We start from the raw sequence: 16,090 nt of genomic DNA on the forward strand, positions 1-16,090 counted from the left end.
ATTGTGGAGAAGAATGCAAAAATCTCATGGATCTTTAATGTAAACCTTAATGCCTTCCTGGTACAGATGGTTTAGAGGCTGGAGCCCCATCCCCAATGGCTGCCTTCACCCTCCCCTGCCTTTAGAGGCATTGCATGGTAAGCCAGTAATACTTTAGTGTGAATTAGCCAGAGTTCATCTCCCCCTGCCCAACACACACATGCACACAGACACACACACGCCACAGGTGGCACCCAGAACTCTGTGAGAGTCTGTGGACTCACAATGGAAGAAGGAATAAAAGTTGCCTAAATTAAACCAGCTAACTAAATTCTGCCTAGGCCTGGATTTTTCTGACTGCAGTGGCCAGCAGCAATCTAAAGAAGGTGTCAGTGGGGCCACAGGCTATGTTTTCATCCCACCAAATCTAATTTGTCTTCAGTGCACGTTCAGATTGGAGGCTGGACGCTTGTGCCGAACTGAGACAGTCTGCTTGATCTGTTAGCTGGTTGAAGGGGCTGCCAGGCCAAAGGCAGAGAGCTGAGCTCAATCGCTCTTGCAGGCCCTTTCTGGATTTTATTTTCTTCTTTGCTTCTGGTTTAAAGACCTTCTTCAAAACTCTCACTAATGATTTAAAAAAAAAAAAAAAGCTGATTAACAGCGTTGAGAAGAGCCACATGATGATTAAGTGGTTCGGGAAAAGACATGGAAAAAAGGTTTAAGGAGCTGCAGTTTGGAGAAAAGAACCCAGAAGAGGGGATAGAATAATGATTTTTTGATTTTTAAGTGCCAGGCACTTAATCAACTGAGACGCACTCTGTGAACACTGAATGGACATTGCGTGGGGATGCCTTATCTGTGCCCTAAAGCCAAGAAGAATAAGACTTTAAGAAAGAAGTACGAAGGAGGTAGGAGGGATTTAAGATAGACACAAGAAAGGACTTCCCCAAAGCTAAAAGCATCTCATTGCACAACCAGAAATCACAGTGGATTCAGAAGGAAAAACGTACAACTCAGGCCTTTTATAACTTTTAACGTTGGTTGAAGAGTTCTAATTCCTGTTCACAGAATCTGCCAGCAAACTAGTGCCCGGTTGTGTTGGGGCAGCTTCTACATGGAGCCAGCGATGGGGGAAAAATGTGTTCAGAGATTTTGTGGAGGAAGCAGTTCTGAGAGCTCTTCAAGGGCAGAGAGAAACCAAGTTCGATGCAGCTCTGCATCACAACAAGAAGCGGGGGCTTGGCGAACGTAATGCCCTATTCCAGGATGAATGAGCAAAGGCAGTCCTTGAGAGCTGGGGCAGGAGGGGTTGGCAAGAGGCTGGGAGAGCATGCTTTGGGCCGAGGCACCGCATGGGCACGGGCGGGAATGGGTAGAGCTTGGCGAATGTCGGGGGGACCAGGCGACGGGAGTCCACACAAGTCAGGCAGAGAAAGATTTGACGTAGAGGGGACCATCTGAGGCTCCTGAAGCGGGGACAAGACAAGATGGAAGCACCGGTTTTGGAAGGTTGAGTTTGCTAAAAGCGAGTGGATGGATTGGAAAGAGCGAGAGAAGAAAGACAGTTGGGTCTTTCACAGCTCTGTACACCACTTCACTCTATTTACACTGGAGCGTTTACCACAAGCTGAACGTTAGGCTGATGAATTAGTGATTGCCTGTGCCCATCCCTACTACACCGCAAACTCCCCGAGCACAGGGTCCTGTTTTTCTTGTTCTCCACTGAGTTCTTAGCACCTAGCATAGACCCTAGTGTGTAGCAGGGCTCCAGATACATTCATCGAATGAACGAATAAAGTAAACCGGGCAGGAGGGACAAAGTTCGGGAGTCCTGAGTTCTTCCTTGCTGGTAATCTTTCAAAAGAGTCAAGACGTCTAACTAGCTAGACTAGTAAAGGAAGCTTTCTGCTCAGGGAAAGCCTTTTAACTTGATGGCCCTCCGATTTTGAATCTGAATGCCCAGTGTGAGGCGTCTAACCAAGCCAGGCCGACCACATTCAGTTCAATTAAAATATTTCTGACAGCTTACCACGTGCTCACTGTTATCTGAGGAGCAGGCTGAAGGGGAAACACATGGAGTCCTGGAAGGACAGTAGAAAGGAGAAAGGTTTCAGTAACTCATGTAGGGTCTGTTATCCCTGCTCGTTTCCCCACTGTTTTTTTCCATGGCAAAAGCAGAGGGTTGTATCGTGGAAAGATGCCATTTTTGGAGTCTCTAGATTTATTTAACTTTGTCATTTATAAGTGTGGGGTCTTGAGCAAGCTACTGCACTTCTCTGAACACCAGCTGCCTTGCCTGTAAACTGAGGTAATGATAATAATACTTCCCTCTCACGGTTCTAGTAAGGATCATTTGCAAAGCACTTTAGAAATAGGAAAGTACCAGGCAAACATCATCCATCTATTTTTTTCCCCCATATTTTCTTTGGGGACCCAGCCCGCCCCAGGTCACCCCTCAATTTTGCAAAAGCTCCTATCTCTAAGCTCACTTCCAACATCACCCACACAACAAACCAAACAGTTTTGGCCAAGGTGTATTTTACTACCACGAGCAACCATAGAAATTTGTAATTTGGGATCATTCTTACCATCCATTTTCTTTGTGTAAGTTTTTTTTTTTTTTTTTTTTTTGCAGTATGTGGGCCTCTCACTGCTGTGGCCTCTCCCACTGTGGAGCACAGGCTCCGGACGCGCAGGCTCAGCGGTCATGGCTCACGGGCCCAGCCACTCCGCGGCATGTGGGATCCTCCCGGACCGGGGCACGAACCCGTGTCCCCTGCATCTCAACCACTGCGCCACCAGGGAAGCCCCTTATTTTTCTTTTGATGGTTAGTATCGTCTATCTACAGAGATTTTTCTTTAAGTGTATAACATTACTCTGATTTCGAGTAACACTGCTGCAGAACTTAAATCGTCTGGGATGTCATAGGTCCCCTGCTCTAGATTTTGCAAAAGTATAAGATAAATGTGCTGACTGTGGAGTGGAAGGATCTGCATTGTGTTTCAAAGCTTTTAAACCCTAAATTTGTGTTTATAGAAGCTCAGAGGGCCCTACATTCATTCGTTTGTTCATTCATTGAAGAAATATTTATCAGTTTTGGATCAGCCCAGTTGGTGCCCTGTTCACATCCCCTCTGCCATTCCTGGGCATCTCCACAGCCGCTGACTGCAAACACCAGCACCCTTCCTCAGGTCTTTCTCTGGGGTGTGGGCTGGAAATGCCAGGAGCAGCCTTCAACCAGTGATGGGTAGGTGTTGGTGAGTAAGTACTCTGGCTTCCTCGGTTCTCAGGGTGGTACCTCTGGGGCATACACCCCCGCGTCCCAGGGTTCCTCAGCGGGATTAAGCTTCAACTGCTCACGGTGGAAACTTGCTGGTGATGCACTGTTTACTGGCTGTCTTCCTTCCCTGGCTCACTTCTTCACTCCCTTCCTGGTGACTCCTGGGATCACCTTCCATATAAAATGCTTTCACTCAAATCTTTTTCTCAAGGTCTTCCTCTGAGGAGAGCCAACCTAAGGTGAGTTTTTACCAGAATCAAGGCATTGGGTAGGTCTTCAGGGAACAGAATGATGCATCAGTTCCAGCCACTGCCCCCAACGAGTCCACAGCTCAGACATGGCGTGAGATGTGTGCAGAAATGTCAACATGAGCGTGAACAGGATTTCATTTTCTAACATTTTCAAATCCTGTTGAGTCTCTTTCACACACACACACACACACACACACACACACACACACACACTCTCACCCTCCACTCCAGTCCAGGTGACTGTTATATTCAGTGCTGTGAAGGAACCAGCCACCTCATAAGAGCTGATTGTTGCATTTTCAGGAATTTTTCAAGCAGTTCATTAAACACAGCCATTATTAAACATTTTATGATATAAACTTACAATGACATAGATTATAGTAAACACAAAAGTAATAAATACTCATTCTCATCACTTCCTAATTATTTGACTACATTTTACTATTATATCTGCCTTTGAGATTATTCATGAGGTTACCTGTACGGTTTATAATGGTATGTTACTGCGAATTTCTTCCCATCTTTGTGTTTGGTTACTTGAAATCAGCTCCGATGGGAGTATTCACACCCCAGAAACTGGCAAATGCTATAAATTAGGAATGATCCCCTGCCCCCACCTCCAATAGCCAATAGTTACATATTTACCAGCACATCAACCATATTTTGCCTGGAATCTTACAAAAGCCTCCTACCTGGTCCTGGGAGCCTCCATTCCACGTCTTAACAATTCTGCCCACCACTGCTAAGGTGATCTTTTCCAAGCCTTCACCACCAGAACTATTGCAATGGCCTCCAACCCAGTGGGTCCCCAACCTAGCTGAGCATCACAGTCAGCCGAAATAAGGGGCCACGGGAGCGGCCTTGACTGTCACTGACCACAAAGCCTTCCCTGAACCACCACTGCAACCCACACAGGTACAGCACACCTTCTGGGATCTGGCACCGAATGCAGTGGTTATGCTCATGGACCCCTGGCGCCCACCCCCACCCCTCTGACCACCCCTGTGACAAAGGGCAGGGTACTCAACCTCTCTGTGCCTCTGTTTCCTCATCTCTAAAGTGGAGATAATAACTGTGCCTCCTTTACTGGGTTGTTCTGAGGGTTAAATAATTTTACTTATAAGGCACCTCCAATAGTGCCTGGCACATGATAAGACCTAAAAAGGTTATGTCCTTTTTTTCGCATGATATTTTTCTTCTGTTTGTCATGTATCATCCTTTTTTAGTTGTTGATAAAGTAAAACCTCTTTTCACACTGTAAGATATCTTCTCTTTCTGCCTACTCTTTAAAAATAATATTTGCAAGTTAGTAATAGAGAGCAAAGCCCTGTCATGAGTTAATGGGCTGTTCTAGGTAATTACTCTTGTATGTTTAGTTTTTCCCAATAAGAATGCTTTATTTGTTTTTAATATACAACTAAAACCCAAAAAGGACATATCCTTTTTTTTTCTTGAGTCAGGTTGATTGAAGAATAATTTGCTTACAAACCAAATTCGCCCTTTGCAAGAGCGCATAATTTGATTGTGTAACTGTCACTATCACCAAGGTGTGGAGCGTTTACATCACCTCTAAATGGTTCCCTCGTGCCCGTGAGGCTCGCCTTCTGAGACTCGGCTCTTCTTACCCTCTCCTTCACCCTTCAAGCTTTGGCAAAACACCACAAATCGGCGGGCCCCTCGTGCACCAGGCTACCTAGATCCCAGGCCTCCATCCCCCGTTCTCTCACCTTCTGGCCTGGCTAATCCCCCTTCTCTTTCAAGCTTCTGCTCTCACCCCTCTGCTCTCCGCAGTCTGAGCTCGCCTCAGCCTCCCTCTGGCCTGTTTTCATGTGACAGCCCTCACTGGCCTGTCGTCCAAGGGGCGGCAGGGACCTGATTCCCAGGCTCCAGCCTGTGTCTGGCACTGAGCAGATAGGACCTGGAGGCTGCACTGGGCGATGGGATCCCTCACGTGCTGGGTGGCTTGATGGTTACAGGCCTGCGGCAGGGCCAGGGGCTCTGAGCCTGGGGGAAGCCCCTCACTCCCCCACAGGCACCCCCTGTCCATCTAGTCCTGGGGGTGGTTCCCATTTTTCCCAGACACGCCTTGGGAGAGACCAAGGCTGAGACACGCTGAGAAGGCAGGGGGCGGTCTGCAGGCACAGCAGTGGCTGTGAGTCAGGCCGGCTTGGAGGTGGGGGTGGGGTGGGGCAGGGGCTGACCTCCTCGTGGAGGCTGGACAAGGGGCAGGGACTGAGCAAAGGCAAAGGCTCAGGCCAGGCCACTTGTCCATACTGATCCCTGTGTCGTGTTGAGGCCAAAAAAACGTCAATCATGGGAGGGAGCAGACAGAGAGCCCCTTTTTTGTAAACACCCTTCACTCGTAGGGACTTTGTAATCCTATGATTCGTTTAACAACATTTATGGAATGTGCATTTACGGAGCCCCTACTCTGTGCAGGTGTGGGGTCGGTAGAAGATGCTATCGTGGCCCCCAGACGCCCCAGGTGCTCAGCCTTCTGCCAAGGGCTTCTTGCTGCAAACAGCTGCTTCTCTCTGCTGGAAGGCTTTCTCTGGCTGACAGAGCATCAGGGTGAGTTAAAGCCCCCCAGAAGTAGCCTTCCACCACGAGGATTGGGAGTCCCGCACCGCGGGTGGGACACCTCTGGGGCGGGCTCCACATGGTTCCCTAGTGCCCAGCAATGCTGAGCCTTGGCTGCCCGCAGAGGCCACTTGCTTGACATTGTGCTCTTAACCAGCCCCTTCCCATCCCACTTTCCTACCAGTGTTTCCTGTGATCATCCCTCAAATGAGTCACTTGCACCCAAACCCTCCTGGTCAGGATCTGCTTCTGGGAAAACCAGTGTGAATAAGATGAAGGAGGTCTGTGCCACAGCAAGGCCTCTGAGGGCAGTTGGGTCTTTACTGGCTTGCCCAGCCTGTAGTGATTTCCGGGCACTCCACAGACACCAATGAATGGATGGATGGGTGGATGGATGGGATGGATGGGTGGATGGGTGGATGGGTGGATGGATGGATGGATGGGATGGATGGGTGAATGGATGGGATGCATGGGTGGATGGATGGGATGGATGGGTGGATGGATGGGTGGATGGATGGGATAGATGGGTGGATGGATGGGATGGATGGGTGGATGGGTGGATGGATGCGTGGATGGATGGGATGGATGGGTGGATGGATGGGATGGATGGGTGGATGGGTGGATGGGTGGATGGATGGGATGGATGGGTGGATGAATGGGATGGATGGGTGGATGGGTGGATGGGTGGATGGGTGGATGGGTGGATGGATGGGATGGATGGGTGGATGGGTGGATGGGTGGATGGATGTGTGGATGGATGGGATGGATGGGTGGATGGATGGGTGGATGGATGGATAGGATGGATGGGTGGATGGAAGAATGACTCTCCAAAACCCAGAGAGGGGAGCGATTGTCCTAAAAGAGTACATCCATGTTCAGAGAGGCTAACTGGTTTACCCACGGCCAATTAGAACTAGTTGGTAGCATATGCCAGCAAGAAGCTGGGATTCTTGACTTTTATGTCAAGCCGGGGCTCACCACTGGAAAAAGACTGAGTGTGGAAAGCTAATCCAGGTTAATTCCCGCGGATTAATCATTAATATGCTAGGGAACTGCTGAGATTAAAAATATGAATGAACGGTTTAATTTCAACCCAGCCCCTCTTTATTCCCTCATGATGGCGTGTATTTCCACATCTAACGACTCGTACGGTACCAGTGACAAAGAGGGAGGGGGTATGTGAAACTGTCCAAGAAACAGCTATTAGGAACAGGATTCTGCAGCCACGGGGGTGGGGGAAGTGGTACAGGGCAGATCAGCCTGCAGCAGCCCTTTTGGCCTCCCAGAAACCTTAATTTCAAAGAAACTGGCTTTGACTCAAGTTCAAAGAGTTAGCTTTAAGAGACACTGATATAATGGTTAAAAACCAGGCCTAAAATTATCTTAATTGAAAGACTTATTTGGTTATGAAGAGAGAGTGCTAGGTTATATGGGAGTGGTGGAGTAGGGGTCGGGAAGGAAGTCCTGTCATGAAGCACCGTTTGCTCAGTTTTCTGCTAAGTGGGTGAGTTTATGTGGGTCAGACCCTCTCACCCATCCCATTGCAGAGTAAAATGCCGGAAGGTCAACTGCAGTCATTGCCCTGCTGCCAGTTGAGGTTTGGACGGTGCCTCAGTTGTAACCTCCCTAAAAATGGGTGTAAATGACGTCCACCCTCCATTCCTCCTGCACCGTCTGGCCTTTCCGCCCCAGTTTACTCAAGAAAATTCTTTCTGGTGCTGATTGCAATCTCTTTGAAGATAGTGACGTGCCCTCTCTGGACTGACCCTCAGCATAACTTGTCCTCACATCTAGGGCCCGGAGGGGGCGCTGCTGCAGGGGAAGTCAGTTGGTTTTAAACGAAGCATTTCTCCCTACTGTTCGCATGTTGCGCAACCCTGCTCAGGGTGACACCCACCGCCATCTCAGCCCTGAGGGGCCAGGGGCGCAGGCGCGGCGCCGCTGGGATTCGAACCTTCGCGGCCCGCCGGGCCACAGCCTTCCCGGAATCAGCGCCGGCAAGCAGGGTCGCTGGCCCGGGGTGGGCGGGGCCGGCCGGCGCCCCCTCCCCCGTTCGGCCGCGCGTTCCGGCCCCGCCCCGCCCCCGCGCAGGGCCGAGCGCCGCGCCGCGCGGCTCCGCCCCTCCCCGGCCCCGCCCCCGAGGCTCCCCGCAGCTCCTCCCATCTCCCATTGGCCGAAGCGGAGACCCGCCTCTCCGCCCAATGGCCGCAGCCGCGGCTCGGCCGCCCGCGCTCTGACTGGTCAGCGGCCGGCGGAGTGGCGGGGCACGGGCCAATGGGGAGAGGCGGCTCGATGAATGGCTGGCCCGGGTGGGGAAGGCAGGAGGCGGCGATCCCGGCGGAGGGGGCCGTTTGCCAGCTCCGAGGCAGAAAGTGCCACGACTCCACACGCGCGCACGCAGCCAGCGAGCGGCCGGAGCAGACGGCGGACGGGGCGGGTGGCGTCGGGGTCGCGACGCCTGCAGTTGCTCGGGGGCGGCTTCTCGGCGGAGGCTCGGCCGGCTCCTCTCTCCCGGTTCGGCGGCGGCGGCGTCTCCTGCCCTCTCGCTCTCCCTCCCGCGTCTCCGGCTGCAGGTAAGAAACTTGGCCGGGCCCTGCAGCGGCGGCGGCGGCGGCGCGCGGGCCGGGCCGTCGGGGCGCCGGGGCCGGGCCGGGCGGGCCGCGCCGGGAGTGACACGTCTCCCTGGTGGCCCCTCCCCCGGCGGCGCCCCCGGCTGTCGCCGCGGCGGCGGACCCTGGGGGTCCGGGCAGGCCCCGGGGGCGTGTGCCGGGCCGAACCCGGTGCAGGGGCGTTGGCCGAGCGTGCCCGAGGTGTGGACCCCACGCCCTCGCCGTCTGCGGGACCTGCGGCGGCCCCGCGGCGCGACGTGGCCGCCCCCCCACCTCTCTCCGTGCTTCCCAGCCGGGCCGTCGGGCCGGCCGGCGCGCTCCGAAGTTGGGCGAAGAAAGTTGGCGGCGGGGCGGGGCGGCGCACAGCTGGCGGAGGAAGGGGTTAAGCTTCGGGAAGCGGCTGGATGACGTTGCCGGGCTGGAGTCCGGGCTGGGGGGGTGGGGGCGGGCGGAAGGCGGCGGGGGCCGGCGGGGGAGGGGGCGGGATTGAATGGGGGCCCGGGCCGAGCGCGCCCGCCTGAGGCTGTGGCCGGGGGCGCGGCGGGGCCGGGCGGCGCCGACGGGGCGGGCCGGATTCGGGGCCGCGGGGGCCGCCGTGCGGGGACCCGGACCGTCCGGGTCCGGACGCCCGGCGGCCGCGGTGGCAACTTCCCGGAGTGCGGGAGGCGGCTCCCTGCTCCCCCTGGCGGCGGGGCCGGGGGCGCTGTTTGCCCGGCCAGCCGCGCGGACCTGGTGCGAGGGCGCCCGGCGGGGGTACGATGAATGGGCCGGCAGTGCCAGGCCGGCGGTAGTGGCACCTCCGGCCCGGCCGTCAAGCGCGCTGGCACCCCGCCTGGCTCCCGCCCCGGGTCCCGGGCTCCCGGCCTGGCGCCGGGCAGGGGAGGGCGGGCTGGGGTCCGCGCTTCCCTGGGCAGCATCTGGGAAGCCTCGGGGAACCCTCCCCACATTGCACATCACAAACGGTAGCTCGGGTGGTCATGGCTAAGGGGTGGGCTTCCAAAAGCCGGCACCGTGGGGAGTCGGCCAGGCTGTTTCACTCCGGGGTCCGCTTCCACGTTGGAACAGCCGGGCTGCGGGAGAGAGAACCGTGAAGACCCAGCACGTGTAGGGAGTAGTCCACAGGTGTTGACTGTTACTGTTTTTGCATGAGTTTCTAGGGTGTTCGGGCCGGGAGGGAGGTGGGGTCTGGGTTTGGCTCCGGCCCGCCCGCTGCGGATGCATCCTTGCCACGTCCTGTCGTCTGGATCCCACCCCTGCCACGCTGCAGACCCTCTGCTCAGGGTGCTTAACCTCTCTGAACCCGGATTTCCTTATCTGTAGCCTGGAGATAGAACCACCCACTCACTGTAGGGTCGGGCAGCCTCCCAGGTAAGTGCTGGGAAACCCTGGGACCTTGTGCCAGCGGAAGGAAGTTTGGCAATAACTCCTGGAGGTCAGAGGTCAGCAGAGTCTAGGAAGCATCTAGAAAATGAAACTTTGCAGGCTCTTGGGAGCCTCGCAGGTCACTGTTTGCCTGGTGTGCTGGAACCTTCAGAGCGGGGGCGTCTGCGTGGCGTTTTCTGGACTTTGGGGAGGAGGTCTCTTCAGAGCTTTGGCTGTTCCCGCGGGGCTGGGAAGCACTCTGCCTCCCCCTACGCTTTCCTCTGTGCTTGGCTGTCTTGACTTGCCCCTGATCCAACCCCGGAGAAGGCTCGGTGATCCCGCAGCGGGCTGTGGTGACGTCTCTGTTCCTTTATGAACTCTCCAAAGGTCAGTCCCACTGTGGGCTGCCAACTTGTTTCCCTTCCAGAAAGAAGCTTCCGGTTCTGAGGGCCTGGAGATGCCACTTCCCTCTCTGATGAAGCGAAGGAGGAAAGCTGGAGGCAGGAGGCGGAGCAGGGCTTGCACGTTCAGGGCTTCTGGACCCGTTGAGCTGCAGCGTGGTGGGGTGGGTGGCCAGATAGGGAGAGAAAGGCGTCTCGGGGACTGGAAACAGCCGCCAGGGAGTCGAGCCGCAGGCACTGTGCTGGATCAAAACTCTTCACTTTCACAGTTAGGAGTCGGCCTCTGAACATCTCTACAGAGATTAAGAAGTTAGTTTGGTACCTTGGTGCATGAATAGTTTTTGGTGATGGGAGAATTTTAAATAAATCCCAAGCCACTGAGTCACATTTGAGCAATTACGCTCTTTGCTGAAACGAGCCCTAAGTCAGTAGGCTGTAGTGATGATACAGCACCAAATTCCACGTAAGTGGCTGAATGCAAACCATTTGATTGGCATACTGGTTTGTTATGTAGCAGGGACGCCTTTTAAAAATGTCAGGACCCCAGACTTTTCTTACTTGTTCTTTTATCCCAAGGAGTTGTAATGAGGAGGTGAGTGACATATATAGGCAGGGAGTCAACCGTTCTTTCGAGAATCCAGATTTTTTCTGTGCTAAAATCTTGTTTTGGGAGAAAAAATATGGTCAGTGAGAATGATGATGGTGGAGACAGTGCTGTCCATCTGTACGTCCTGGCCCGGCGATGGTTAAGGCCTGGCCCATAACACAATAATTGCAGATGAAATGAGGTAGACCAGCACACCTGTTAAATTTTCTCCAGCTATCTCATTGGACAACTGAAGCTCAGCCCAACTTGATTTTTAAGGTTTACTGTTTAGAGTCAGATTCACAGCTTTGGGGTACATCTCGGCCTCACAGCAGCCCGATTCCATAGCGTAGATGTGGTTGTTCCCATCCTGTGAATGAGAACGTAGAGACCCAGCAGGTCAGTTCCTGTTGCCCAGCTGCTGGGCGATGTGGGCACGGCCTTCTGAATGTTCACCAACACCTACAGGCCGTATAATTCCACACTCGTTGGGACAGTAAGTACCCCAGGGAACACCTGGAATTGGAAGATGGAAACGAAGGCGGGGAGTCAGTGTGGGGTGTGGCAGTACCAAGACAGTGCTTTCATTTCATGTCTTTGTCAAGCGTCTCCTGTGTGCCAGGCCTTCAGACACCACAAACGAACCTCGTTCGTGTCTGAAGACACTCCATCTAGAACTGTGTTGTCCAGTACGGTAGCCACACGGAGGTATTTCAACTTAATTAAAGTTAAATAAAATTAAACTAGTGGCAGTTCATGCGCTTCCATCTAATAAGATGTCACCTTTAGAAAGCAGTTGTTCCTGGCTCTTGGTGTGCATTATAAACTGCATGTTAAGGGAAAGAAGGCAGGGGAGCAGGAGTGCAGCACAGACAGTGGTCCTGCCCTGGAGAGCTTCTTACCTAACACCAAGGGCATCAAAGTGGCCAAATGTAACAGACACGGAAAATAGGTATTGGGCAGAAAACATATGGCTTGTAGGGAAGGTAAATATTTACTTCTAAGTGAGAGAGCCTGGGCAAGAGGGCCACTTAGCATTATGGAAAATTAACCTGGGGACTTCGTAGAGGCTGTTTTCTTAGGCACACAAGTTCTGATGAGTCTCCTGAAACAGGCAGGCCGACTCCCACGACTGAAGGCGAGACACATGTAGCGTGTTTCCTTTAAGAGCGGTAAATGACATGCATCTCCCACCTGCCTAGCAACGCAGGGCAACTTTAATTTATAAAGAAAGTTCTGTAATTTCTACGTTTGATTATTTTGGCAAGGCTGGAACAGCTGCCGGTCTCCTAACCTTACACTGTCCAGGGTCCAGGCGTTTTCCTGTTTGGCTGGCAGCAGTCGTTTCCTGGCTATTTGCAGGGCTTTGTTATATTCCATAGAACTTTGAAAGGATCACTGGATAGTATTTGGGGAGAATTTCTGAATTCTTGGCTGTACTAGTGGCCTCATCTTAGTACGTTGTGTAGAGTAACGTCAAACCAGTTAACAAAGAACCCAGATTGATAGACAGCTACTTTCTTTTTGGTCAGACAGGAGGCCCCTAAGGTTGTGCCAGAGGTGATCAGCTATTTATAGTGATAGTGAATATCATCTGCTGGCTCCAAAGTTGGAATAGAAGACCATCTTAGACCCAAAGCTTTAATTCTGTGCCCTGACCCTGGTTGAGGTGTGAGTGAACCAGGTGTGTTTCAGGTTGTCTTGAGACTGGTTCCCAGCTGGAGCCCTGCGTGGATGGAACTTGGCTGGCACGTGAGGTTTGTTCAGGCCCGGGTTGCTAAAGAACTAAGCCACCTTTTAAAATTGGAGAACTTGTTGTTGTTAAAAATCTAGATTTGGGGCTTCTCTTGGGGAAAGTGGGAACTTCTGGGCACACCAGTTCTGCTTTCTCGGGTGGCAGCCGTGGACTGTGGTTGTCTTCCCTGGGCAGGGGCTGTGCTCTCCTCCCAGGCTCACTCACAGTACGTGCTTGGGTGCTGGCGGTCCCCGAGGGACACTGTCTACCCCAGCATCTGAGAGCAAAGAGGAGTCGGAGGGCGTCCACATGTGACCTGAGTAGTCACCAGCGTCCCCCACTGGCTGCAGCTTGGGGCAGCGGGGGGAGCACTGGTCTGGGTTCTAGTCCCTAGAGTAAGTGGTGTGACCTTGGATGTGACTGTTCTCCCTTGGCTTCAGTTTCCTCCTCGTGTAATATGAAACCAGGCCAGTTGGCTCCATCTTTCAGGCCACACATCGTGGTTTATCCTTCACTCCATGCCTTCTCACACTTGTATCCTTTATGACGGCAAACCTATCAGCTCCATCCACTCTCACCGCATCCCCTGGTGCCAGCCTGTTGCAGACCCCTCATCCCCCGGGTTATTTCACTAGGTCTGAAGTGGTCTGCCTGCTTTTGCCCTCACCTCCTGCCTTCTCGTCTGTTCCCAGAGCAGATCGTGTCACCCTGTGTTCAGGACCCTCCTTGGCCAGAGTCTGTCCAGTGGCCTCCAAGGCCCCGCTTTTCCCTCAGGCTTCACTGCTGCCACCCCCACCCCCTGCTCTGGTCACACTAGCCTCCCTGTGTTTCCCGGGCAGGCCCTTCTGCCGCAGGGCCTTTGTACATGCTCTTGCTCTCCCTGGGGAGCTTTTTCCCAGACGGCCACGTGGCTTGCTCCCCCACCATCCTCAGGTCTGTGCATTGTGACCTCCCTGACCACCCTATTTAAAGTGACAGGCCCGGTGACCCCTGTCCCACTTCTGTGCGTGGCTTTGTTTTCATTATGACCACCTGATGTGTCACATATGTGACTGACTTTGTCATTTCTGACACTGGATTGTAAGCTCTCCCAGTGCAGGGGTGTGGCCACCCTGTTGCCCCGAGGTGTCCCTAGTGTCTGGACAGTGGCACACAGTAGGCGCCCATCTTCGCCGAGCTAACAGGTGATTTTCTAGTGCCTGTATTCGGTGAGTACCTTATCATTTAGCCTCAAGTAGCCTGGATTCCTAGAGCATCAAATATAAACATAAAAAACATATTCCAAAGCCAAGTGACTTTTGGATTCCCCCCAGCCTGGCTCCAGTTGGGAGACTGACCGTCACACTCATGGCAGTGCTGCCACATGTGGCCCATCCTGCTCCGCCAGCAGAAGCCAAGTCTCTGAAGTGACCCTTGGCAGAAGGCTTGGGCGTTCGCTCTCTCCCAGGTGCCCTTCCGGCACACTCATGGCCGGTTAGATTGGCCTCAGCACTGCCTGTTCTCCGCTGACCATCACCCACGCGGGGGCCTCACCAGACTGGGCCCTTCCCAGGTGCCTGCGCTGGTTCTAGGAGGAGAATTCGCAGCAAGCATCCTTGATTTCCCGGCGGAGCTGATGAGCTAGATGGGTTTGCAGAGCGGCCAAGCGTATCAGTGACGACGCCCTCACCAGGAAACAAAACGTTATTTTTGGTTGGAACAGTGCACTGCCTCTGAAAAGAGGTGGGTTTTGTGTTTCGTGAGCAAGAGTGTTCCTTCGTGGTAGGAGGGGAAATTCTTTTCTGGTAGTTGGCATTCTATTCTCCCTTCTTTTAGTCAGACTTTGTTGGACTAAGAGGGCTGGATGAGGTGAACCTCCCGCCTCCCAGATGGCGTTTCCTCGAGGACTGGGCGTGGACGCTGAGCAGGTGTGGGATACTGGAGCCAGGCTGGCTGGTCACAGCCCCTTCCAGGCCGAGCCCACATCCCTCGTTGCCTCCTGTCTGCCTGCCTTTGCTTTTAGGCAAAGAAATGGAAAAGTAGATCATAGATTCCTGGCCCCTCCTGACGGGAGGATCTGGCCTACGCATTTCACGCAGAACTGTGAGAGACCGGGTTCTGGCCCTCAGCCCAGGCAGTATGTTCTGTTGGAACTTTTCATTCAGTGGTTAAAATGTACAACTCAGCTGTAGCAAAAACTATTTCCTTTTTAATTAAGGCTCATCCTACATAGGAATTAGATGCAGCTTTATTTCTGTTGAACACGTTTTCATTTCTTGGTGAGTTCTAGATCATCGTAGTTGGGGAATTTCGTAGTAACTGCAGTGACTCGGGGAAGGGGTCAGTGTGCAAGAGTGAGTGGTGACGACACCATCAACAGCGGCCTCGTTAGTGACATGTCGTTAGGGGCATGGACGGGCCTTTAGCCACGGCTGAGCTGGCCACTGCAGCCTGTGTTGTCGCCTCCAACCTCAGAGGGAAGCCCTGAGGTTTGTTCTGAACAGTCTGGTTTCGGAAGCCGCGGGGACAGCGAGGTCTGTGGGGCTTGGAGGCGGTGCCCACCGTGACCTTGGTCCCCACTTCCCCTCTCTTGGGAGCTGCGTGGTGAGCGCACGTGAGGGGCCTGGGGGTGGCAGGGGTGTACGTGCCGTGACAGACCCGCCTGGCATAAGAGATGCTCCTCCTTTGAGAGCTGTGTGGGTTCATTTTCCTACCAAAGTTGGCATGTGTGTATATACATATTTTAACTCTTCACTAAAGTAGAACAAATATAGAAAAATGCACTGTCCCGTCTACAGCTCACGGAGCAGTGCCCCGTGTGACCAGCCAGCCAAGAAACATTGTCCCGCAGCAGCTCATTTCGTGCGCCTCGGGTTGCTGCCCATGCCCGGGGGTAACCACACCCCTGACTTGTAGCTCACAGGTCCCTCCCACCTGTGCGTGAACTCGGGGCAAGTGGACACACGGCCTGTGCTCATCGTGGCCTCCCATTCGACGTTACGTGTGAGCATGAGGTCCATCCGTGGTCTTGGGCTATTGTAGTTCATCCCCCTATTGTATATACTCTGCACATCACTGTGCAGGGGCACTTGGATAGTTTCCCCTCTGGGGCTTCTGTTTTGATGTACTCTAAATTACACGATACTGTAAAATACAGTCTTGCCCCTGACTTTGGCGACCGCCTGTCCACTTTTCCACTGGGTCTGTTCCCAGGCGTGGGGCTGTGGCCACGGGAGGCGTATGCTCAGCTGTGGACAACAGTGCGGACTCCCCAGAGCGCTGGTCCTCATTTGTACTCCCACCAGCAGCCTAGGATCTTGGAACATG

The 16,090-nt window shown here is 53.6% G+C and overlaps 1 protein-coding gene across 1 annotated transcript in view; it reads left to right on the forward strand.

The window, feature by feature from the left end:
• Positions 1-8,422: 8,422 nt before the first annotated feature.
• RRBP1 (ribosome binding protein 1) overlaps positions 8,423-16,090 on the forward strand; it is a 59,302-nt gene continuing 51,634 nt past the window's right edge. Inside the window, exon 1 of the mRNA XM_079719679.1 lies at positions 8,423-8,664. The gene's annotated coding sequence lies outside the window, so the exon portion shown is untranslated. The remainder of the gene's footprint in view (positions 8,665-16,090) is intronic.

The sequence above is a fragment of the Hyperoodon ampullatus genome (assembly GCF_949752795.1).
Source record: "Hyperoodon ampullatus genome assembly, chromosome: 14".
NCBI lineage: Eukaryota > Metazoa > Chordata > Mammalia > Artiodactyla > Ziphiidae > Hyperoodon > Hyperoodon ampullatus.